This window comes from Cryptotermes secundus, unplaced genomic scaffold (genome assembly GCF_002891405.2).
Source record: "Cryptotermes secundus unplaced genomic scaffold, Csec_1.0 scaffold22, whole genome shotgun sequence".
In the NCBI taxonomy this organism is placed as follows: Eukaryota; Metazoa; Arthropoda; class Insecta; order Blattodea; family Kalotermitidae; genus Cryptotermes; species Cryptotermes secundus.
In genome coordinates, this window is record NW_019742961.1 from 5,929,775 (window position 1) to 5,947,371 (window position 17,597).

The window sequence follows — 17,597 nt, forward strand, 5'->3', positions numbered from 1 at the left end:
ATTTCAGATATCATACAACATATAAATTTGGAATGAATTTGACTTCTGAAATATATTAATTAGAGAGCTGTTAAAATAAAATATATTTTACATTAATAGAAGATCCTCAACCGATCTCAGTGGCCGCGCAGTCTAAGGCATGAACTGTCTTCTCCTGCTCGAACACTGGGATCGTGTGTTCGAATCCCACTCAAGGCATGGATGTTTGTGTGCGTTTATTCTGTGTGTTGGTAGCGGCCTTGCGACAGGAGTTCTATCGAGTGTGTACAGGATTTAACATTGGAAAACGTCCAAAGTCCAAGAAAGGGCTGTAGAGCCATAGACAGAAAGACAGAAAGAGAAGGCCATTTTGTGGATTTATAGTCGTGTTGCTATTATCGGAACACAAATTACGTCGTGTTATATATCAACTGAAATTAAAAATGTCCTCGATACGACAAAAACTTGTGAAAAGACAACCAGATTCTCCGTAATACCGCGATTTTCTTCTCGAACTCTGCAGTTTTTTTAGTCATGAGAAGACAGGCGTGTGTCATTAATGATATTTTCTGTCGATGTAAGTTAATAGAAGGTGTCAGAATACCACGGTGTATATGCAAAACAAGATGGCTTAAGCAGCAACGTTTCTGATTTGTGGAGATATCTGGTGATAATCTCGGTCAGGACTGCTTACTCTGACTCAGGATTTCAAAGTCTTCCCCAGTGCCTTGAGGCACATAGCAGAATGGTACCTAAAATTATATCTTGAACGTTTCTCTTCATATTCTTTCCTGTTGATCGTTCAGTAAACATCGTAACATTCGATTCTATCATATACGTAGTCTGGGATGTTGACGGCGCCGTGACAGAGTGCAGCATCGGTAATCCGAAGTGAGGTCCAGTATCATAAGGAACAGAATGAAATAAAATAAAATAAAATAAAATAAAGAACCTGCATCTCCAGAAATTACGAATTTAGTCTAATAACCTTAAGTTCTGCCAATAAAACATAATTCTTGTGAAACATGAAATTGTAACATGACGAATGAAATCCGGAATAGTGAAATTAGATATGTCCATTGCTAGGAAACGACTCGGTAAACACATTCCCGCGGCAAAGAATATGCAAGTAACGATCTAGTAACTTCCACTGCTATGCAACGGCGCTGTAAACACGCCTTCCAAGCAGAAGAGATGCTGTGTTTTCCGCGTGGTCCGTGCTAAGTTGTTATGTAGAATTTGGTCGAGTTTCGAGACGCCAGCCTGACAGGTTATGAGCTTGGGAGCAAAGGAACTGAACTGAGTCGAATCTTCGCAATTGACAGTTGCGAAATAATGGCAAGAAAGGAATTAGGCTGGGAAAAGAAGGCTTCATGTGTGATTTGAAGTGACAGTGAGACTTATAAATCTGTTGCCAGGATACGGCTAGTGAAGACAGAACCCTAGTGCGTTTGTAATGATGATTTGTAAAGTGTGGAGATCAGCGATAGTGCTGTTTTGCCTGTAGTTTCGAGTATTGTGTGTAAGGTGTCAATAAATCCAACCGTCCAATCCCAAACCCGTCTTGTAAGTCACTCGCAAACCCCTGCACGTGACAGTATCATGTGTCACTAGACCTGCCTCTTTCGGCGCTGAAAGATTAAACCGAGTTACCGCTTGCCCCGAGTCCAGGGTACAGCCGAACTTTCGCGGGTTTCGGAAAAATATTTTGTTGATTATATATGACACGTACGCGTACTTCTTTTGAATAAATGATTTTATAAAACAAATTCGAATTTTTATTTGAAATTCAGTTATCCGAACGGTTCGATAATCCGAAAACACAAGTACTTTCATTAGCTCAGATTATCGACTTTACATTTTCCATAATGCCGGTGACGGTAGCCGAGCGGTCTAATTTTTTTCTTAGCTCGTTTAGTGGTGTGTGGAATCCAACTGGGTTCATTCGGCACGGCGGCCACTGCTTGGCCTGCCCCCTGGTGATTATGATGATGGAGAATTTGGTGGAATGAAGATTGGCAGGAAAAACCGAAGTACTCGGAGAAAACCCGCCCCAGCGCCACTTTGTCCACCACAAATCCCACTTGACCAGACCCGGAATCAAACCCGGGCCGCCGCGGTGGGAAGCCAGCGACTAATCTCTAGAGCTGTGGTGCGGCCATTGCCGAGCGCTCTAAAGCATGTAATGTCTTCACTCGCTCCGAAGCCGGGATCGTGGGTTCGAATCCAATTCATTGCATGGATGTTTAGTGCGTATATTCGTTTATTCTGTGTTTGTGTTGTCCTGTATTTAGATAGAGGCCTTGCGACGAGCTGATCACCCGTCCAGGGAGGCCTACCATCTATAAAAATGATTAATGAATCTGAAAATCAGCCCTATGCTCCAAAGTGGGAGCGACAGAGGAAAAAAAGATGTTCAAAAGACTACAGCGTATATGGGCTAGCGTGTATTCTTGTTGACAGTAGTTAATCTTGTGGTTTCGTAACAGAAAGAAATTCCTTGAAGAACTTTTCTGAGAACTCACTTCATAATGGAGTTTGTTATATATTTAGTTATGTAAGAAGTTCCATTTCATCGTTAAAATAAGTATTTAAACTACAGTAGCCATTTTGATTTTATTGAACGGAAGAGGGCATGTATAAACTCGGTGGCCTGTAGTCCACAAGCGAACTATACCGACTGAACGACCGCCGCTTGTCGGCGAAGTTAGTGCCAAATTAACGGATAGAGGGTGTCTCGTGGTCAGCGCAACGGATCCCCACGGCTATTAATTTCGGTTTTCTAGACCGGAGCCGCTGTTTCCTTGAAATAGCTCCTCAGTTATCCTCAAGAGGCTGAGTGGACGCCGTTCCAAACCCACTACTTCTCAGAAAATCTGGTAGTGCCGAGAATCGAACCTGGGACTTCCTGATCTGTAGGCAGTAACTCTGACCACTAGACCACAGAGGCCATGTTATATATATATATACAATCAGTCAAATTCTTGCCGTGTGAGTGAGGGTTGAATATAAGTGCATATGCAATATACAATATTAACACCGCGCCCCAGTATTTTTGCTTGCATTGAGGATCAAGTGATTGTAAATCGAGTAAAAGTAAAAGGTGAATTTGTCTCTATGCTTAATTAAGCATTGCGCCATGAATACATATGGGGGGTGGAAGCACAGAGCCACTAATCTTGACTTAAGCATGAGCTGGAGGTGAATGTTCAGCTTCACGTCCCTTTACCCCCAGGGAAACTGACAATGGTACCCACTGGATAGGGGGCTGGGTCGGCCCAAGAGCCGGTCTCGACTATGAAGAACAGGGAAAAATCTCTTGCCCCTGCCGAGAATCGAACACCGATCATCCGGCCCGTAGCTATACCGACTGAGCTATCCGGCTCCATTTATGTGGTTCTTTTTATGAAACTTGGTGATTACATTACGGCAAGAGACAAATATCGGTTTCTGAGAGAAGGCAAGGTGTTAGGAGTCATTTATTTGCTTATTAAATTGCTATAATTTTATCCCTAACAGAGATAGAGAATTAAAATACTGTATAATATCAGTGCTACTTTCCGACGCCGTCAGTAACTAGAGTAGTTGATAGACGAACAAGGAACTATAAATTATTTTAAACGAATTTAAAGTAGCCCCAGATAATACCCTCTTTACCTGAAGGTAAAGATAAATAAGGTACAATTGTCTTTGTGCTTAACTAATTAAGCACTACGCCATGATGACGTATGGGGAGCGGATGTATAGATCCACATATTCTTGTCCTTGGCACTAGCTGGAGGTGAGTGGTCAGCTTCACGCCCCTGCCGCTTCCCGGATCAAGAGCTCCAAGCACCCATTCGATAAGAGGCTGCTTTATCTGAGGGTGCTGAAGAAAACCTCAGGATATCATGTGTCTTGGCCGAGATTCGAACCGAGCTTCTCCATAATGAGAGTCTACAGCGTTACAACTATGTAATCTGGCAGTGCAAGAAGTTAATTCAAGTTAATGTAAATAGGTATAATCTTAATTAATATTTTCTCGCTATGGTTTATTAAAGATCTTTTGCATACATTTCAATAGTCTCAAAATATTTAGGGGCTCAGGCAGAAAAAAATGTGACGGTCTAATTTCTTGTTTCCTTCAAAAGAATATTTAACAGTGAAGCTGACATTTGATAGAAATAAGGGAACTGTGTGTATGTTCATCTTGTGATAAATGAGTGTGCGTAATGTATTTTCTCTATCCTCTCGAGCACTTTTATTTTTCCAACTTTGATGCAATCAAATACTTCATCCTAGAAGCTTCTCTCATATTAAATAATTTAATGTATTGATACCTCTGGGTAGGCTCTTCATATATCGCCAAGAAACAGACCACTGAGGTGATTTTTGCGTTCGCTTTATTCTCATTTAGGAGGCGAGTAGAATCCAGAATACTTTTAGTTCCCCTTGTTCCTTAAAAAGCACAGGACCCAAAGTCGTGATGAAGCTAACTGAATTGTTCCTTCGGTGTCTGTATCGGTTTGTTTCATTTTTAGTGTATTAGAGGAACAGTATTTGTTACAGTGAACATTCAGGAGAGACTATATTCCAGCCATCACCTTTCAATTATTGTTTCTCTTCTATTATGAATTTCATCTTTAATTGTTCTCATATTTCTTCAAGTTGATTTTATCTGAAATATGATTCCTGGCATTGATCTCAGAAATCTCATTCAAGAAACCTCTTTTCAGTTATCTTGGACTGAACTGTTAATATCCATGTTTCACTGTCATATTGTGGGGACAGTTTTGAAGGAATATAATTGATGTATGAATTTCACAAATTTAAATAATGTAGGAGCATATTTAAACATTATATTTCTGAAAGCTATTCACGTCCTGTTTTTATGCAAAACAAAACGTTTCGGAGACTGAGAAGGTTTTGCCTGAAGACGGAGGCAGAATCCAGTCTCCGAAACGTGTTTTGAATAAAAACAGGACGATGGATAATGTCCAGAAATGTAATGTTTTATTAATGTACGGCCGTCACAAACTTTTAGATCTTATTTAGAAGCATATTATTCGTAATAAACTACTATTCCGATAAAATCCATAGTAATATTCCTTGCATTAGAACCTTGAAGATAACTTTCTTGTAGTTTTGCTTAAAGATTGCAATGTTCATGCTTCCTGTTACATTGGAGTTGCAATATGAGCATGACTGGGATAGTTTCTTAACATCTGCTACTGCTGTGCTTGTAGCATTTCACTTTCCGCAGAGAAATCAGTTCCACAGAGGTGTCATAAAGCATGATACATGCAAGAATTGCATATTCTGACACATAAAGCTATATGCCTCCTTCCTTCCTTTGTATTATGTAATTCACGTCCACAAAACCTCCGCTCTGTGGTTCTTTCTGTCAAACCAATTATTAGCCTCCTACGCGGCTGTTTCTTCGGAGAGGAAACGTCCTGCATGAAATCTGATGTTCGGGGAGTAGACGTTGAATGCAATTTCATGTGAAGCTTGCAACGTGTTAGGAAACATAAGCGAGATTTCGGTACAAACTTCGAGATTATATTTGCGAAAGAAACATAAATTACGGGCCGTGCCATAGGTGGGAAAAGGGCAGTAGATCCAGAAAGAGAGAGAGATTATCCTATCGTCTACGTATTCCCCTTAATTTTTGGGAGGTTTATAAGATCATTTTGCTGTCCGTATGTCCGTATTTATTTTTTATATTTGGTCCGTGCCGTATCAAAGGAAAGCAGGCGACTGGTTCTTCCCAGAACTACTTGTTTATATAAAAGCACGTCTGCATTTACAGGACACCTAAATAGCCCCAAATAAATTAAATATAGCTACGGAAAGAACAGAACTTTCGAACCAAACGCCGAGGGCTGTTGTCGAAAAGTGTTGCAACGCTACATGATAACATCCGTCCGAAAACTTCCGCCCACTCAGTTTAAAGCCTCTTCCCCCAACTGAACTTTCAGGTGCTGACACATCCTCCGTACAGTCCTGATCTGGCTCCTCCTGTTACCTGTTTGGTCCACTGAGAGACGCTTTCAGAGGCCGCCATTTTGCCAATGACCTTGAGGTTGGGGGGGGGGGAACAATGCGTGCCACTTTTGTCACTCAGTTAAATATAAAGTGTCTTGAGTGTCTTCAGAAGCTTCCGGACTTCTGGGCTGCAGAACGGGAAATATACAAAAAAATATGCGATTGCACTTACTCGTTATAATTTTATTAAACAAAAGAATTAATTGCGGATAATTGGTGACTCACCCTAGTATAAAATCCGAGGAAAGAGGATCACATAATTTTAATAGCGATTCAGAATCAGAATTTGGAAAGTGCCACTACTGCTGACATCTGGAAGAGGAACGCCTGCTTTGCGGGGGCGTCTCGGATTTCAAATACGCATCGAGGAGCTAGGAGGGGGATGTTGAGAACCTGGATGTCATTGATCCGTACAGAACGCAGCCGCAGTTTCTATTCAGGAACATGTTGTACTCCTCTTATCAGTGCGTCAACCAACGTCTCATCATTCACAACCGCTGAACCCACGCCACATGTGCGTTGTACACATTTCTGATTAGGGACTTTTAATCTGAAAGTTTTTGCACCTCTCTCGGTGGTTTAAAACTGATGTTCACGTCTCACCGCGAAATTGCGCAACATAATTATAATATAAATATAATTAATAAATTTGTCGAAAATGTTCAGATGTTCGGACATGACAGTAACGAATACAAACTGCGTTCACGAGGAAACTAAAAGCAAACGAAATTCGGAGAATACTTGATGCCATTCAGTTCAGAATCATTTGTTTTAGCGACCGACCTATAAACGTAAAAAATAAGATAATGAAAATTGTATTTTTAATTGTTTCTCGTATATTTCTTGTAAGTGGGTCCTTTGTCACCACGGCTTGGCGCCCTTGGGTTGCGGATGACGCCCTCCAGATACGGAGGGCAGCTACAAGTAAATTGAATAAGTAGCCGAGGACAGCCGACAGTGGGTGACCCTCCAGCTTGGGGGTTGGGTGTGGGTCTAATAGGGTGGGTTGGTACGGACTGGATTACTATGGTTCAGGATAGGATCCAGTGGCGGGCTCTTCTGAGCATGTTAATGAACCACTGGGTTCCGGTGAATGCTAGGAAATTCTTTAATTGATGAGTAACAGGTGGCTTCTCAAGAAGAATTCAGATCCATGGAGTTAGTTAGCTTGTTTATGTGTTTGTTTGGCTGGATGGGAAACTTTGTCTCTCTCTCAAAAAAAGGAGGAACATATATTGAATATGTAAGTTTTGAGGTTTTCACGGCGATTACTATTAAGAANAAGCAAGAGACCACTTCAAAAACTTTCGCGTTAACAGAAATGATAATATTACAGCGCATCTGAAGGAGATAATGTGGGAGCATCTGCACTGAGCTTATGTGGTTCAGGATAGAGACCTGTGGTAGTGTGGGAGCATCTGCACTGAGCTTATGTGGTTCAGGATAGAGACCTGTGGTAGTGTGGGAGCATCTGCACTGAGCTTATGTGGTTCAGGATAGAGACCTGTGGTAGTGTGGGAGCATCTGCACTGAGCTTATGTGGTTCAGGATAGAGACCTGTGGTAGTGTGGGAGCATCTGCACTGAGCTTATGTGGTTCAGGATAGAGACCTGTGGTAGTGTGGGAGCATCTGCACTGAGCTTATGTGGTTCAGGATAGAGACCTGTGGTGGTCTCTTATGAAAACCACAACGAAGCTTTGTGTTTGTGAACAGCGAAGAATTTATTAAGTAGCAGAAAGACTAAGCTCCTGAAGAAAGATTCTGCTCCAGGGACTTAGGTCTTTAGCTTAAGGGCATAGCAAGGCCGCGCCATAGCTCAAGCGGTTAGTCGCTGGCTTCCCTCCGCAGCGGCCCGGGTTGGATCCCGGGTGTGGTCAGAATTCGAGAATGTCCAGTCTAAGATAGTGATTCGTGAAATGGTGTAACAAGATATACTATAAAGGTGTAATAAATTCGATCATCAAATCCAAAACCTGTTTTATTAGTCACGCAAACACCTAATACGTGACAAAATGAAAGACACGTATTTAAACAAATAAGTATGATATTAAACAATATCCATGGCCCTCAACTGACTGATGCGTGCATGCAAGTCTCTATAAGGCAGATCAAGTTATAATTCAGAAATTGGTTACTGTGATTCGCGAGTCGTATTATAGTTTTTAAACCTCGAGTAATTTTGTTCGACATATTTTGAGTTCGAATAGCTGATTGTTACAAACGCAGTAAACGCTGCAGTAATATGAACCCTAATCGAACAACTAAGTGCACATGTACGTTACAAGATAAAATTTTATTTGTTTGTTTATTAGATTACGTAATGATTGCCAGTCGCATTACACGTCAGTTCCATTAGTTGGTTGTTCACATTGATCAGAGCTGGAAAATCAACTGCCAGCACGCAACTATATAAGGCAGTGCCACTGTTTGGCAAATAACCATCATTATTATATTTATGGAAACCATTTCACGTTGTGAAATATATACGGAAAGTAAAGATACAAAGTCCAGAAAATATTTGTAAAGCATTTCTTTTGGAGGGATTCACTTGTAGCACTTTTACAACATACCTTTATTAGTACTCAACATATTCAAGACGAATCGTAATGCATTTAGTGATCCTGGGAAAGAGCTTTTTAAATTCCAGCATCGTAGAAATCTCATTCATTCATTCATTCATTCATTCATTCACTGTTGGAGGAGGTGGGTTTCCCCATGCACTTAGACCAGTTATTGGTCCATTGTGCATCCCCCTTTAATTTCTACTGTCTCCATACCCTACCGGTACTGGTGCCCGTTATCAGCCCCTTTCTGCCAGCGAGGTCGGCCCTCTACTGGCAGTGGTATCTGATAATTAGTCCCTTTCTGTCAGCGAGGTCGGTCCTCATCTGGCAGTGGTACGTAATACTTTCCCCATCTAACGGAGGCCTTGGAAACTACTTGGGCGGGAAAAATTGCCTAATTTAGCTCAGAGGTCTATTAGAGACATGAGGTTCTTTTACGTGCCGTAAATCTACGACACGGGACCCACGGCTTAAAGTCCCTCCCGAGGACTTGTTCCCTGAATTTTTTCCTCCCTTAAAAATTCCGCCGGGTTTGAACCCGCGTACCTTGAGTCATGAGGTGGGAACGTTACCCCTAGACTACGGAGGCTGCTCTCTTAGACATGGAGAACGATTCTTGACACTTCTGGACATTGTTGATGAAGTTCATAGATTGTTAAACGTCTGTCAGCATGAATATTTTCATAAGTTTTTTGGATTATTTCATCAGTGACACCGGATGGCCTTCCACTCCTTATGTCCTCACGAATATCACTTTTCCCGGCTTCAAACTCACATCATTTTGCCACGTTTGTCTGTTCATAACATCTTCGCCATAAACAGAAACAAGCTGGAAATGAAGTTCAGTAGCAGTTTTCCTTTTCGCGTGAAGAAATCAAATTACTGGCGAACCTCACATTTGGCCGGATTTTGAATCGATACGGCCATTTTAAGCACACACTGCGAGCACACCGTTGCCGTGATTGTGGCCGGTGAACTCTCCCCTGTCATACGGTTCCTATCACAAGGCAGCAATGCCATTTCTTAAAAAAAAATCCTTGCATTTTTTACTAGGCACTTGTAACACTTGTAACCAAGAAACTCAAGAAGGATGAAATGAATGGGACACGCGTATGCAAGAAGGAAATTAAAACTGAAGAAGCAGTTTATTTTAAAAGGTGAAGGAAAGAGACGTTTAGGAAAATTGGCTGTAGACTGAAGTATACTGTTATAAGGGCCTTAAGTTAAATAGGACGGGAGAATGTGAACGTTGTTTAACTGTCTCAAAATGGTGAACAGTGACGGGCTCTTATGGAAACGGTAATGAATCTTCAGGTTCCGTAAAATTCGGGGAATTTCTTGATTGTCCGAGTGGTTACCATCTTTTCAAGGTCTTTGACCCACGGAATTAATTCGTTATGGAAACTGTCTTGGTTCAGTGAATTTGTAACTTGTAATCAATGTAGAAATTATGTTGGCTTTGAGGCTTTTACAGCGTTGACTGTGAAGTCCTTTCTTCTGTGGTATTATTCGTTTGTTCTGGAGAAAATCAATCGAAGTTTCACATCGACATATCGCCCCCACTTTTTTATTCGAAGAGTAGGCGGTTTGATTGCTACTTGCTTCGTTTTGGTTTGCTGCTTGGCTGATTCCTGTACCCTAAAGATGGAGGCGGTATGTTGCTCCGAAAAATAGGTTGAATTTCACCGCACTAAGCTACATTATATCTTCAGTGTATAATCCTTTTTAAATTGTATATTTTTATTCGTTCTTTGCACAAAATACTCGTACATGAAATGTATATCATATTTGTACACAATTCGGTACCTGAGGAGTCTGCTCGACAGATTCTGTATTAGTTCACAGCAGACTTCACATGACATCCAGAGTGGACTTAAGAAAGAGAGTAAATTAGTGCATGGCATAATATAGAACGCATTAATTTCCTCATCCTCTATTCAACACTTTGAAGCATGAAGAGAGACAGAGAAAGGAGATAAAGTAGAGGGGACAGTAGCAAGTGACACTACTTTTTAAGGTTCAAAACAGAAAACTTTTGGAAGTTCCCAGGCAGTACCCATTTGTCCTTCTGGTAAAGGTATGTTGGAGAGAACGTAACATGTTAGGAAGTGAAGAAGGTCAAGTACTGAAAAGTGGACTTTATTAGGTGCAAGGAGATAAATTAAGCAAATTCTTTGCTATGTTTCATATGACCGCTGGCAAAGCTGCATGTCACACATGCTATGTAAGATGAAGTTTTGGTACCAGCTCAGAATTTGGTCAAGGACCAGGGACAATCACAGAAAAACTTGATCAAATTGGTTGGCTGCAAGTCCTTCTGAATGCAAAGCGACTTCTGGCCAGCAGCTCAACATTTAAACAACTCCTACCTGTGCTGATGCCTTACTTTGAAATTTCTACAAATTTGGCTTATAAAGGTTTGCTTCATGCATGTTCTTAGGATAAGTACTGAACAGATGAGACTGAACGTGTATGAATCCCTAGGATATTGATACACCACAATGCTGAGTGGTGGTGATACAAGAATAGTCACACACCTGTAAGAGAGCAGTTTGTGTGGGGATAATATGGATACAAGAGGAAGAGTGTGTTAAACACATTCAGAAAGAAATGGGTGCAGTTCTGCAGAACCTAATATTAGGTAAAGGAAATGTGGAGAATGGAACCTTTTGAAGTTGTAGAAAATACGTTAACCCCATGACATGAGCTGTCCAGTAAGACAGACATTTCAATGTTCTTAAAATTTGAAGAAAGTCGTCTTCTGGGTTTAGGCACCGTGTATTCTTCGTTTTGGCCGACGTTTCGGAGGAACGTAGCGCCTCCATCTTCAGAGCAGTAGAATGGCTTGGAATGCGGAGAGCAGTAGCGCTACGTTCCTCCGAAACGTCGGCCAAAACGAAGAATACACGGTGCCTAAACCCAGAAGACGACTTTCTTCATTGTCATCGTCGTGAAAACCTCAAAACTTACAAAAATTTCTTAAAATTTGTTTAAATAAAACAGCTGGAGCTAGTTTATGGGCCAAATGAAGTTATATATAACAAATTCCTTCATAATACTAAAGATCAATTCATTTGGAGTATTTTAATAAAGTAATAACTCTAAAATTGACCAAGTTACATGTATATAACATAATTTAAGTATTACATTTTTGGGTCAGATGGTCTCCCAAATTGGGCACAAAAAACATTATCATGAATTGTTTAAAAAAATGAAATTCTCCTATAATGCTTATAATTAAATTATAATTATAAATAAATTATAATTAAAAATTACAGGCTCTTTTAAATTTCACTATGTTCCTCCCTTATCCTATTCTTCGAGACAAAAACTTATTTCCTACACTTGATGTTATAAAATTTCCTTTTATTTATATTTCACATCTTTTGTTTGTCCCATATTGATGTTGAAGATGTCCATGTTATAAAGATTTTGAACATTAGATGTGTAAGTTCTTATTTGATTATGAGTGATTAGTTACTTCTTGACAGCAGCCATGATATGACATACAAAACACTTCATAGCAAAGCAAACATGTATAAACATGCTAGTTTGTTAATATGAGTACCACAAATCCACAGGCCACCAAGGTGATTCTGATACATGTAATATGTTACATGACAACACTGATATCCTTAAGTATTATAGTATATACTTTTGCTATTTATTTTTCAGGGCAATGCCGCCAGTAGTGAAGCGGCACGTTCCAGAATCAAAACCGGGAGAACCAGTGGAGGGGTCTGAACATGGCACAGAAACTGGATACCACTCCTTGGTTCACAGTCCTGGGACAGAGCCGTCATCATTTATTGGTAATATCAATTTTACATTAATTCTTGAGAATATGTGAGTCTATATCCAGTCATTTTCTTAGGTTAGTCGACATCTGAATATTTATCCTCCTTTCCTTATTTATAGTATGTATCTTGGTGTCATCATATCCTTACGCGTGCATGTATGTATTTTCCTATTGATAACTTCTGAAGGTGTCAACCATTTATGATGAAACATAATACAAACATTTATGATATGTTTGTGGATACATGTTTACATCCCCTCGTTTTACTTTCAGGTTCTTCCCCATCCCTTAATATCTTCTGTATCAATTAGATTATTTTCACGAAATTTGGGCCATGTACATAGTAGTTTGGTGGACAGACACCAAGATGTTGGAGAACATGCTGCCTCTGTATTTAGGGTACACACAAGGCTTTCAATTCTTCACCATCAATGGTATCTGCATGGCTGTCTTGCAAACTTTTGAAGTGTCAGCAACACTACTAATTATTCATTATATAACTTTTGAAATATTGAGTCACTATAGAAATGCAGACAGTGTTAAGAAAAATATCTTGATGAGCCATTACAGTTTTTATTCGAAATTTCACATCATGAGATGCTACAAAAATGTTTACATGTTTTTATGTTTGTTGAAAAGTATAATAATTATTATCTCACATACCTTTGAGGTTAAATATAACAGATTCCATGTGTTCAGAATAATACAAGCAGAAGTGGTGCACAAGAATATGTACATAAACATACAGCTGTTAAATTTGGCTTTCCCTGAAATTACAGAAAGGAAATGGGCACCATACATTCTCCCTGCTATCTATATATCAGACAATGGTCAGGAAGTACCATACAATTTCCACATTCAGCCACTTTGATTCAAACTCTTGATCTCTGTAAATCATAATAAGTCTTGTGAAGTACTTAATAAATAGTATAACTTCTAGACAGACAAATTTGTGTGAGAATATTTTCATTATATTTCAAGAAATAGTAAAATATTGATACTGCTATGTGACTCAAATAACTTTAGCTTTTATAATTTCTGTTTGGAGATTATCTAACCCCATGAATTCTGTTCAAAAAGTATGTATTGCGGTACATTCATGCTCGGTTTTAGGCTCAGACCGCCGAGAGGTAAATGAACAGTTTCCTTTTGCTAACAATTCCAGAGATATACAGGAAACAAGGAGAAGTTTTGTAGCATTATATGTATGTCGTTCATAGTATGCAAAATGTTTTTGTTTCTTCTTCTAAGAAATTTCTTTATTTTGTATTAAATGTATGGTCTCAGCTTCAGTTAACTCAGTGTTACATTTACTCCAATTAAAATTCTTTTTTTTTTTTTTTTTTTTTNTTTTTTTTTTTTTTTTTCAGATTTACTGATCCCAGATAAATCATAAGTGACTGTCTGACTACCAACTGATCTTATTCAGTAACCTATTGCAATTTTTATTTGCGTTACACTTGTGCATTCATTCTCATGTTTAATCACTCATACTTTCATTAATTATACAATTAATACATTAAATGCAGCAGTCCTAATAGTGTTATAAGTTGATCAGCTAAAAGATTCTGAAAGCAATGCATAAAGAGAGTGCATCTTCATTGACAGAAGGTGGCTCAGTGACCCCAGTCTCAGAGGAGCCCGATACAGGCACAGCTGTACCACCCAAGAGCACTGCTGAGGAACTTGGCGAACGACTCATGGAGACTGCTGATACTATGGCCCATGATATGGGAATCCCAACAGCAGCTCTAATTGCCATCATTGTTGGTAAGTATATTTTTACTTTTAGCTGGAAAAACGTAAATGAATATTAATCACTATCATTATCAATATACTGTATGCAAACCCAAGCTTGGGGTAAAACTGATGATGCAAAGGACAGTTTATAAGTGAACTTGAGTATAAAAATTTTATTAGGGGTTTTCAGTTCTAAATCAAGAGTTAGGAATGAGAGTTTACATCAAACTAGTAGTGATAATGGGCTTAGAATACTAAACATGTGAGGAAATTCAACTGTCAAGAGTAAAATATCAGGATATTGCAATATACTTAAATGCTTTTGGACACCTCTTGATGGGAAAACATGCAGATGGTTCACATCTTCACACATTATAACAAAAATAACATGAATATCAGAGACTTTTCCAAGGCATAAATGAATTCAAAGAATGGTTACCAACTTAAAGCTAACTTAGCAAATGATGAGAATGGTGATCTGCTCTGAGATGATGACTGTCTGATTATGTATGTATATTTATATGTTATATTGTATTATTGACTTGTTCTATATCTGAGGCAGATGCCTCTATGGATTTTTTGGAACTATAAATAAATGACAAATGACAAATGTATGTCAACTTCTGAAGTTGTGTACAGTTAATGATAATGTCAGTTCAGCTCTTGGGTATTTGACTGTGTGGATGTGGGAAGTGCTTCTGATGCTTTGGTAGTACATGCTGCCAATGCGAAAGTCCCAAGAGCTGAATCGCTATCAACTGCGGAACACCATGAAAGTCTAAAATTAGTAATGTGGTCAATAATGTTAAATAGACTGAAACACATGCAGCTGAACCAGTATTACCAGTGCCTAGTCATGGTGAGACTAATACTGTTACTGGAAAGTCGCCACATACTGATAAAATTCAGACACAATATATGGAAGCAGGAAGCGAAAAATGATGTTCTGAGATCCGTGACTTAGCAGCAGAAGGAGTCTTATTATAAAAGTCTATATCAAAGATGATAACTAAGTAATGATGTATGAGTGACAAGGTGCAGGTGTAATTCTACAGTACATAAGAAATATGCCTATGAGTACAGGCAGTGCCAAGCATTTTTCCCAGGGTAGGCATTCAGAAAATTTGCCTGCAACATTTATGTTATTTAAGATTTTTTGTTGTTGATTGCATTAGAGTATCCATAAGAGAAGAGTACATTTTTTGACAAGAAGTTCTGGGAAGAATTAATCGCACTTTCCTTTGATATGACATGGACCATGAAGAAAGTGAAAAAAATTAGGAAGGTACATATAGACATGCAGACAGCAAGGTGATGTCATAAGCCTCCTTGATACAATAAAGCCTGCATAAAGAAAAATAGGGAGGGGGCACAGACAGCAAAGTGATCTCATAAGCTTCCTTATATTTTTAAAGATGAGGGAAGTAGAGTAAAAATAGTTTTAATTTTTGGTATTAATATATTTTATATTTCCTCTTTTTTTCAATTATGATTTGTTTCCATGAATCTGAGGGGCAATTTCCTGGCCGTGTCACCACTGCAATAAAATCTTTCTGATAAAGCCTTTACTTAGCTTCCCAAAATCCTCAACATTTTCCGGAGGAGTTTGATTTCAAAACACTAGCAACTTAAAAATTTCATCCTGGAGTTTCTTCGAGCAAGTGTCTGATTCCCTTATACAGAACTGCTTGTATTCTAATTAAATTTTTTTAATGTTCTTACTTTACCAAAGTGTTAAGTTGAAATATATTAAAATTTTATTAATATTTTGGTCAAATAACTTTAAAAGATTCCCCATGTACCTAACCTTTCCTCGAATATTTTCTGATATTTCAGTGCAGTACGCATGACTCTTTCATTTCTCTCGAAAGAAACAGAAGCTATTATATCACAAGAAGGAAGTTGAGCTTTCTCCATCAGAAAACATATTTGCTGACATAAATTTCATAAGGATTTGTTGGAAATCATACTTCGTCATATGAACAGCTCTCCTGTGTGTTGCACCCATGATGGTCCCTTTGTTTCATCGCTTCTGTGCCAATCGTTTGAATAACCAGCCGGACCATTGTATAGCGAGGAGCTATAGGTTCCCTTATGCCTCTGTGTATCACGGATGGATTTGAAGGCATGCGGTTAGAGAACCACGTAGTTCGGACTTTGTCAGTACATGCATGAGAACCACCAGTCATTACCCAGTAGGAAGGAGGTGAGAGAGGGGGGACGATATAAGAATTATCTGGGGAGTGGCATTAAGAAAAGAATCCCAGAAATGGAAGTCGAGGTCCAGCCAGTCAGGGCCACTCTACTGACCGAGCTCTTCCGACATAGACAATGAAAGGGAGTAATCGTAGGGGCAGGAGACAGAAGCCCATGTCGGCTGCACATTATGCCCTCTTGTGGTTGCGCTAAAATTCTTTATCGTTTGCTGGGGTTACGAGTACATTTAATTAAATAAATTACCTTAAATATCTGTGAATGACGTATGAGGAGAAATGTGTGTGAAGGTGGCCGGAACCTGTTTAAGTATGCCATTCTTTTGGAGTTGTCCTGAGGGACTAAAGAAAACCACAGAACTCCGGGACAGGATTAGCAATTTCCTAGTGAGTATAGAATAAAAAAATACCTGATAGGAGAATTGGCCTTTACGCTATGCCAAACCGCTCGCCTTATGCCAGTAAGGATCGCGGATACCAGAACTGAAACATTTGCTCCATTTGCATACTTCTACGTGTCTTGATGAAATTGATCAAGGAAATTTTTGTAAGCTTTGAACCTGAAACCTCATAAATACTATTGGCATGTTATATTAATTTTTTTAATTCGCACAGTGGTTGTGGAGTCCATTTGGTCCACTCGGCAAGGCGGCCACTGATCGGCCTATTGTACCTGCCCCGGGTGATTATTATGGTGGAGAATTTGGTGGAATGAAGATTGGCAAGGGAACCGAAGTACTCGGAGAAAACCTACCCCAGGACCACTTTGTCCACCACAAATCCCACTTGACCAGACCGGATTTGAACCCGGGTCGCCACGGTGGGAAGCCAGTAACTAACCGCTTGTTCTATGGCGCGGCCTCGTGTTATATTAATAGTCTGCAGTACTGCATTATGTTTGGAGATGGTACATGGATGCTAGTGGCCCTTGAGACAGAGTTACATCCTGACATCGTCAGAGAAATAGGATGTACTGTAAGTCTGTCTGAGAAGCTAGCTACCAGTGCACACCAGCAAAGCATAACCATTGATACATTATCCACGGGTCATTCCATGTGAAATCATCCAGAAAGGTCGCTCACCATTAAAAAAAAAAATAAAAATTTGTACACTTATTTCTACATATTTTCACACCCCAAAAAATGTTTAAAAACTTGTGATCCGCTCGGTTCTCCCGGTACAGCCGTTTTTATAATGCGAAAACACGCGTTTTCGGCTCAAATGGAGGTTTTGCGTTATCCTCTGTATCTCGATAACTATTGAAGCTAGAGACT

The 17,597-nt window shown here is 39.4% G+C and overlaps 1 long non-coding RNA gene across 1 annotated transcript in view; it reads left to right on the top strand.

The window, feature by feature from the left end:
- The window catches only part of LOC117283009, a 57,862-nt gene extending 43,696 nt beyond the window's left edge, over positions 1–14,166 (top strand). Inside the window, exons 3-4 of the long non-coding RNA XR_004513994.1 lie at positions 12,247–12,383; positions 13,979–14,166. This is a non-coding gene — a long non-coding RNA (uncharacterized LOC117283009). The remainder of the gene's footprint in view (positions 1–12,246; positions 12,384–13,978) is intronic.
- The last annotated feature ends 3,431 nt before the right edge of the window (positions 14,167–17,597 follow it).